The following is a 9,412-nucleotide window of genomic DNA, read 5'->3' on the forward strand; positions in this document are numbered from 1 at the left end:
CTCTTTTTGCCTTGGATCACAGTTTTTATTTCTTTCTTTTTCTTTCTTTTTCTCTTTCTCCTTTTTTTTCGTTTTTTTTGTATTCACTGCTTTTTCTTGCTTCAAGAATCATTTTTATGATTTTTCAGATCCTCAGTAACATGTCTCCTTTTTCATCATTCTTTCAAGAGGCAACAATTTTAACATTCATGAACAACAAATTCAAAAGACATATGCACTGTTCAAGCATACATTCAGAAAACAAAAGTATTACCACCACATCAAAATAATTAATCTGTTATAAAATCTGAAATTCATGCGATTCTTCTCTTTTTCAATTAAGAACATTTTTCATTTAAGAAGGGTGATGGATTCATAGGACATTCATAACTTTAAGGCATAGACACTAAGACACTAATGATCATAAGACACAAACATGGATAAACATAAGCATGAAAATTCGAAAAACAGGAAATTAAAGAACAAGGAGATTAAAGAACGGGTCCACCTTAGTGATGGCGGCTTGTTCTTCCTCTTGAAGATCTTATGGAGTGCTTGAGCTCCTCAATGTCTCTTCCTTGCCTTTGTTGCTCCTCTCTCTTGATTCTTTGGTCTTCTCTAATTTCATGGAGGAGGATGGAATGTTCTTGGGGCTCCACCCTTAGTTGTCCCATGTTGGAACTTAATTCTCCTAGGGAGGGGTTGATTTGCTCCCAATAGTTTAGTGGAGGAAAGTGCATCCCTTGAGGTATCTCAGGGATTTCATGATGAGTGGGATCTCTTGTTTGCTCCATCCTTTTCTTAGTGATGGGCTTGTCCTCATCAATGGGGATGTCTCCCTCTATGTCAACTCCAACTGAATAACAGAGGTGACAAATGAGATGAGGAAAGGCTAACCTTGCCAAGGTAGAGGACTTGTCCGCCACCTTATAAAGTTCTTAGGCTATAACCTCATGAACTTCTACTTCTTCTCCAATCATGATGCTATGAATCATGATGGCCCGGTCTAGAGTAACTTCAGACCGGTTGCTAGTGGGAATGATTGAGCGTTGGATAAACTCCAACCATCCCCTAGCCACGGGCTTGAGGTCATGCCTTCTTAGTTGAACCGGCTTCCCTCTTGAATCTCTCTTCCATTGGGCGCCCTCTTCACAGATGTCTATGAGGACTTGGTCCAACCTTTGATCAAAGTTGACCCTTCTAGTGTAAGGGTGTTCATCTCCTTGCATCATGGGCAAGTTGAATGCCAACCTTACATTTTCCGGACTAAAATCTAAGCAATTCCCCCGAACCATTGTAAGCCAATTCTTTGGGTCCGGGTTCACACTTTGATCATGGTTCTTGGTGATCCATGCATTGGCACGGAACTCTTGAACCATTAAGATTCCGACTTGTTGAATGGGGTTGGTAAGAACTTCCCAACCTCTGCTTCGAATCTCATGTCGGAACTCCGGATATTCACTATTTTTGAGTTTAAAAGGGACCTCGGGGATCACCTTCTTCAAGGCCACAACTTCATAGAAGTGGTCTTGATGCACCCTTGAGATGAATCTCTCCATCTCCCATGACTCGGAGGTGAAAGCTTTTGCCTTCCCTTTCCTCTTTCTAGAGGTTTTTCCGGCCTTGGATGCCATAAATGGTTATGGAAAAACAAAAAACAATGCTTTTACCACACCAAACTTAAAAGGTTTGCTCGTCCTCGAGCAAAAGAAGAAAGAAGATAGTAGAAGAAGAAGAAATGGAAGAGATGGAGATGGCTTTGTGGTTCGGCCAAAGGGGGAGAAGTAGTGTTTAGGTTGTGTGAAAATGAAGGAGTGAAGATGGGTTTATATAGGGGTGGAAAGAGGGGTAGGGTTCGGCTATGAATGGGTGGGTTTGGGAGGGAAAGTGGTTTGAATTTGAATGGTGAGGTAGGTGGGGTTTTATGAAGGATGGATGTGAGTGGTGAAGAGAATAGTGGGATTTGATAGGTGAGGGGTTTTTGGGGAACAGTGGTAGAGGTGATTGGTGAATGAGTGAAGAAGAAGAGAGAGGATGGTGGGGTAGGTGGGGATCCTGTGGGGTCCACAAATCCTGAGGTGTCAAGGAAAATTCAACCCTGCACCAAGTGGCGTGCAAAAATGCACCCTTTGCCAATTCTGGCGTTAAACGCCGGGTTGGTGCCCATTTCTGGCGTTTAACGCTAGCTTCTTTCCCTTTTCTGGCGTTTAACGGCAGTTTGGTGCCCCTTTCTGGCGTTAAACGCCCAGAATGGTGCCAGACTGGGCGTTAAACGCCCATTTGCTAGCTTCACTGGCGTTTAAACGCCAGCAAGTTCTCCTCCAGGGTGTGCTGTTTTTCTTTCTGTTTTCATTCTGTTTTTGCTTTTTCAATTGATTTTGTGACTTCTCATGATCATCAACCTACAGAAAACATAAAATAACAAAGGAAAATAGATTAAATATAACATTGGGTTGCCTCCCAACAAGCGCTTCTTTAATGTCAGTAGCTTGACAGTGGGCTCTCATGGAGCCTTACAGATACTCAGAGCAATGTTGGAACCTCCCAACACCAAACTTAGAGTTTGAATGTGGGGGTTCAACACCAAACTTAGAAGTTAGTTGTGGCCTCCCAACACCAAACTTAGAGTTTGACTGTGGGGGCTCTGTTTGACTCTGTTTTGAGAGGAGCTCTTTATGCTTCCTCTCCATGGTGACAGAGGGATATCCTTGAGCCTTAAACACAAAGGATTCTTCATTCACTTGAATGATCAATTCTCCTCTGTCCACATCAATCACAGCCTTTGCTGTGGCTAGGAAGGGTCTGCCAAGGATGATAGATTCATCCATGCACTTCCCAGTCTCTAGGACTATGAAATCAGCAGGGATGTAATGGTCTTCAATCTTCACCAGAACATCCTCTACTAGCCCATAAGCTTGTTTTCTTGAATTGTCTGCCATCTCTAGTGAGATTCTTGTAGCTTGTACCTCAAAGATCCCTAGCTTCTCCATTACAGAGAGAGGCATGAGGTTTACACTTGAACCTAAGTCACACAAGGCCTTCTTGAAGGTCATGGTGCCTATGGCACAAGGTATTGAGAACTTTCTAGGATCTTGTCTCTTTTGAGGTAATCTCTGCCTAGACAAGTCATCCAGTTCTTTGGTGAGCAAAGGAGGTTTATTCTCCCAAGTCTCATTACCAAATAACTTGTCATTTAGCTTCATGATTGCTCCAAGGTATTTAGCAACTTGCTCTTCAGTGACATACTCATCCTCTTCAGAGGAAGAATACTCATCAGAGCTCATGAATGGCAGAAGTAAGTCCAATGGAATCTCTATGGTCTCAATGTGAGCCCCTCAGATTCCCATGGTTCCTCATTAGGGAACTCATTGGAGACCAGTAGACGTCCATTGAGGTCTTCCTCAGTGGCGTTCACTGCCTCTTCCTCCTCTCCAAATTCGGCCATGTTGATGGCCTTGCACTCTCCTTTTGGATTTTCTTCTGTATTGCTTGGAAGAGTACTAGGAGGGAGTTCAGTAATTTTCTTGCTCAGCTGACCCACTTGTGCCTCCAAGTTTCTAATGGAGGACCTTGTTTTAGTCATGAAACTTTGAGTGGTTTTGATTAGATCAGAGACCATGGTTGCTAAGTCAGAGTGGTTCTGCTTAGAATTCTCTGTCTGTTGCTGAGAAGATGATGGAAAAGGCTTGTCATTGCTAAACCTGTTTCTTCCACCATTATTGTTGTTGAAACCTTGTTGAGGTCTCTGTTGATCCTTCCATGAGAGATTTGGATGATTTCTCCATGAAGAATTATAGGTGTTTCCATAGGGTTCTCCCATGTAATTCACCTCTTCCATTGAAGGTTTCTCAGGATCATAAGCTTCTTCTTCAGATGAAGCATCCTTAGTACTGCCTGGTGCATTTTGCATTCCAGATAGACTTTGAGAAATCAAATTGACTTGCTGAGTCAATATTTTGTTCTGAGCCAATATGGCATTCAGAGTATCAATCTCAAGAACTCCTTTCTTCTGATTTGTCCCATTGTTCACAGGATTCCTTTCAGAAGTGTACATGAATTGGTTATTTGCAACCATTTCAATTAGCTCTTGAGCTTCTGTAGGCGTCTTCTTCAGATGAAGAGATCCTCCAGCAGAGCTATCCAATGACATCTTGGACAGTTCAGACAGACCATCATAGAAAATACCTATGATGCTCCATTCAGAAAGCATATCAGAGGGACACTTTCTGATCAATTGTTTGTATCTTTCCCAAGCTTCATAGAGGGATTCTCCTTCCTTCTGTCTGAAGGTTTGGACTTCCACTCTAAGCTTACTCAATTTTTGAGGTGGAAAGAACTTTGCCAAGAAGGCATTGACTAGCTTTTCCCAAGAGTTCAGGCTTTCTTTAGGTTGTGAGTCCAACCATATCCTAGCTCTGTCTCTTACAGCAAAAGGGAATAACATAAGTCTGTAGACCTCAGGGTCAACCCCATTAGTCTTCACAGTATCACAGATTTGCAAGAATTCAGCTAAGAACTGATGAGGATCTTCCAATGGAAGTCCATGGAACTTTCAATTCTGTTGCATTAGAGAAACTAATTGAGGTTTAAGCTCAAAGTTGTTTGCTCCAATGGCAGGGATAGAGATGCTTCTCCCATAGAAGTCGGGAGTAGGTGCAGTAAAGTCACCCAGCACCTTCCTTGCATTGTTGGCATTGTTGTTGTTTTCGGCTGCCATGGGTTCTTCTTCTTTGAAGATTTCTGTTAGATCCTCTATAGAGAGTTGTGCCTTAGCTTCTCTTAGCTTTTGCTTCAGGGTCCTTTCAGGTTCAGGGTCAGCCTCAACAAGAATGCTTTTGTCCTTGCTCCTGCTCATATGAAAGAGAAGAGAACAAGAAAATATGGAATCCTCTATGTCACAGTATAGAGATTCCTTGAGGTGTCAGAGGAAAAGAAAAGTAGAAGGAAGAAGTAGAGAATTCGAACTTATCAAGAAAGATGGAGTTCGAATTGTGCATTGAGGAATAGTGTTAGTCCATAAATAGAAGGATGTGAGAAGAGGGGAAGAAATTTTCGAAAATTAATTAAAAAGATTTTAAAATCATTTTGAAAAAGATTTTGAAGAAGATATGATTGAAAACTTTTTTGAAAAAGATGTGATTAAAAAGATATGATTTAAAAGTTATGGTTTTGAAAAGATGTGATTGATAAGATATGATTTGAAAAACAATTTAAAAAGATTTGATTTTAAAAATTAATGACTTGGCTAACAAGAAAAGATATGATTCAAACATTAAACCTTTCTCAACAGAAAAGGCAACATACTTGAAATGTTGAATCAAATCATTAATTGATAGCAAGTATTTTTGAAAATGGAAAGAAATTGATTTTGAAAAAGATTTGATTGAAAAGATTTGATTTGAAAAAGATTTGATTTTGAAAAATTTTGAAAACTTGAAAAAAATTTGAATTAAAAACAAAATCTTCCCTCTTGTGCCATATTGGCGTTAAACGCCCAGAATGGTGCACATTCTGGCGTTTAACGCCCAAAGCACTACCCTTTTGGGCGTTAAACGCCCAGCCAGGCACCCTGGCTGGCATTTAAACGCCAGTCTGCCTTCTTCACTGGGCATTTTGAACGCCCATCCTTTTTCTGTGTAATTCCTCTGCTGTATGTTCTGAATCTTCAATTCTCTGTATTATTGACTTGAAAAGACACAAATTAAAAATTTTTTTGGATTTTCAATAATAAAGAAAAATCAAAATGCAACTAAAATCAAATAACAATGCATGCAAGACACCAAACTTAGCAGTTTGTATACTACTGACACTAACAAAATGAGAATGCATATGAAAAACAACAAAACACTCAAGTCAAGAGAATTTAAAGATCAGAGCAAGGAAATCATCAAGAACAACTTGAAGATCACTTAAGACACATGAATGAATGCAAGAAGAACAGAAACATGCAATTGACACCAAACTTAACATGAGACACTATACTCAAACAAGAAATATTTTTTTTTGGTTTTTATGATTTTGTAATTTTTTTGGATTTTTTTCGAAAATTAAGTGGAGAAGAAAATAAAGATATCAAAATTCTTAATGAGAATACCAGGAATCATGCAATGTTAGTCTAAAGCTTTAGTCTAAAGAAATTAGACATGGATAGCCAAGCTTCAGCAGGACATTGCATTCAAGAGCTAAATTGATGAGAATCAATCAGCTTTGGTGATGATAAGAACATCACCTTGAAACACTAGAATTCATTCTTAAGAACTCTGAAAAATACCTAATCTAAGCAACAAGATGAACCGTCAGTTGTCCAAACTCAACAATCCCCGGCAACGGCGCCAAAAACTTGGTGCACGAAATTGTGATCACTACTTTTTACAACTCAAATAATCCCCGGTAATGAATCCAAAAACTTGGTGTTCAATACCATGGCATAAACACAACTTCGCACAACTAACCAACAAGTGCACTGGGTCGTCCAAGTAATAAACCTTACGCGAGTAAGGGTCGATCCCACGGAGATTGTTGGTATGAAGCAAGCTATGGTCACCTTGTAAATCTTAGTCAGGCAGATTCAAATGGTTATGAATGATATATGAATAAAGCATAAAGATAAAGATAGAGATACTTATGCAATTCATTGGTGAGAACTTCAGATAAGCGAATGGAGATGCTTTGTCCCTTCCGTCTCTCTGCTTTCCTACTGTCTTCATCCAATCCTTCTTACTCCTTTCCATGGCAAGCTGTATGTAGGGTTTCACTGTTGTCAGTGGCTACCTCCCATCCTCTCAGTGAAAATGTTCAACGCACCCTGTCACGGCACGGCTATTTAGCTGTCGGTTCTCGATCATGTCGGAATAGAATCCAGTGATTCTTTTGCGTCTGTCACTAACGCCCCACAATCGCGAGTTTGAAGCTCGTCACAGTCATTCAATCATTGAATCCTACTCAGAATACCACAGACAAGGTTTAGACCTTCCGGATTCTCTTGAATGCAGTCATCAATTCTAGCTTATACCACGAAGATTCTGGTTAAAGAACCCAAGAGATATCCACCCAATCTAAGGTAGAAAGGAGGTGATTGACAGTCACACGTTCATAGGTGAGAATGATGATGAGTGTCACGGATCATCACATTCATCAAGTTGAAGAACAAGTGATATCTTGGAATAAGAACGAGCTGAATTGAATAGAAGAACAATAGTAATTGCATTAATACTCGAGGTACAGCAGAGCTCCACACCTTAATCTATGATGTGTAGAAACTCCGTCGTTGAAAATACATAAGAACAAGGTCTAGGCATGGCCGAATGGCCAGCCTCCCAAAGAGGGTTCAATCATAAAAACATGATTAAAAGATGATCTAGAGATCTAAAGTGATCAAAAGATGAAAATACAATAGTAAAAGGTCCTATTTATAGAGAACTAGTAGCCTAGGGTTTACAGAAATGAGTAAATGACAGAAAAATCCACTTCCGGGCCCACTTGGTGTGTGCTTGGGCTGAGCATTGAAGCATTTTCGTGTAGAGACTCTTCTTGGAGTTAAACGCCAGCTTTTGTGCCAGTTTGGGCGTTTAACTCCCATTCTTGTGCCAGTTCCGGCGTTAAACGCCGGGCAGTTTTGAGCTGATTTGGAACGTCGGTTTGGGCCATCAAATCTTGGGCAAAGTATGGACTATTATACATTGCTGGAAAGCATAGGATGTCTACTTTCCAACGCCGTTGAGAGCGCGCCAATTGGGCTTCTGTATCTCCAGAAAATCCACTTCGAGTGCAGGGAGGTCAGAATCCAACAGCATCTGCAGTCCTTTTCAGTCTCTGAATCAGATTTTTGCTCAGGTCCCTGAATTTCAGCCAAAAAATACCTGAAATCACAGAAAAACACACAAACTCATAGTAAAGTCCAGAAAAGTGAATTTTAACTAAAAACTAATAAAAATATACTAAAAACTAACTAAAACATACTAAAAACAATGCCAAAAAGCGTATAAATTATCCGCTCATCAAAGTCCTATCTTAGTTATCCTTATCAATTGTGATTAGAATTGGATTTTGCTCCCACCTTGTTAACCTCTAACTATGAAGGTAAGTTAAGTGGATGAATCAATTTGATTCCTCAGATCCTAGTCAATTCCTAAGAAAAGATTAGAGTTATTGGAATTCAAATTAATTGGCAAAGATAACAATTATCAATCACAATGAGTTTGATAACTCAAGAGTCTCTAATTACTCAACCAAAGCCAATGGAGAAAAATCTAAATTAAATTAAAAGCATTAATAACATAAATTAAGGAAAGCAATCATAAGTCTGAAATACCTCAAATTATATTAAATAAAGATATCAATTCTAACATGGAAAGTTCATAAACCAATTTGAAAAGATAAATAACAATTAAAGTAATGGAATAAATAAAAGTAGAAAATAAATTAATGGAACATTGAACCTGGAATCACTACTACATAATTGATTTTTACTAACATTTAAAAAATGTTACTAAATCATATTAAAATGTTACATATGTATATTTGTAACATTTTAACAAATGTTAAATATACCCTATGTTACTAAAGAGTTTTACTAACATTCTTCTAAAGATTTAATAACATTTAGTAAAAATGTTACAAAAGATATTCTATAGTAATATTATAAAAAATTGTTACAATAGACATTTCTTGGTAACACTTAGAGAAATATTACAATAGATCTTTTTTGTAACACTTAGAAAAATGTTATCATAGATATTTTGTGTAACACTTAAAAATATTACAATAGATATTTTATGTAACACTTGAAAAAATGTTACCATAAATATTTTTTGTAACACTTGAAAAAATATTACCATAAATATTTTTTGTAACACTTAAAAAATGTTACAAAAGATCTTTAATAACATTTTTTTAGTTATATTATACCATTTTTTATTTTATATTATACACTAAAAATATACTAAAATTAATTACTACAACATGAATTCACAAATTCACAAAATGAAAATTTTATAACCTCTTTTATTAATCAATAATCATTGTACAGGTTTGCTTCATGATACAAATAAAATGAGAAAAAAAATACTTATAGCATTTAAACTCTACGAATATTCTATATATATAAAAAAAATAAGAAAAGTGATACACAAGTACATAAAGCATGAGTAATTGGCAATATAAACTCTGAAGCACTAACTCAGTCTCCCCAGCTTCCTGCAGCACGCAGAGACCAGAAACCTGAAAAAAACCCATCACTCCCTTCTTATGCAATTAAAGATATTAAGTCAAAAACAACAGAGTTACCTATACATATGTTCCACTTGTCAAACACATATACTGTGATAAGAGGAAACTTTTGACATATAACATACAAAATTTTGTGCATTCCTTCCATATACATAGATGATAAGGAGAAAATTGCAGATCCTAAGGTTATGTCAAAACTGACCAT

General features: G+C 37.9%; 1 non-coding gene across 1 annotated transcript; it reads left to right on the forward strand.

The window, feature by feature from the left end:
- Positions 1 to 4,183: 4,183 nt before the first annotated feature.
- Positions 4,184 to 4,291, forward strand: LOC130971924 (small nucleolar RNA R71). The gene has a single exon (XR_009083124.1). It is a non-coding gene; the product is annotated as a small nucleolar RNA R71 (small nucleolar RNA).
- The last annotated feature ends 5,121 nt before the right edge of the window (positions 4,292 to 9,412 follow it).

The sequence above is a fragment of the Arachis stenosperma genome, chromosome 3, assembly GCF_014773155.1.
Source record: "Arachis stenosperma cultivar V10309 chromosome 3, arast.V10309.gnm1.PFL2, whole genome shotgun sequence".
In the NCBI taxonomy this organism is placed as follows: domain Eukaryota; kingdom Viridiplantae; phylum Streptophyta; class Magnoliopsida; order Fabales; family Fabaceae; genus Arachis; species Arachis stenosperma.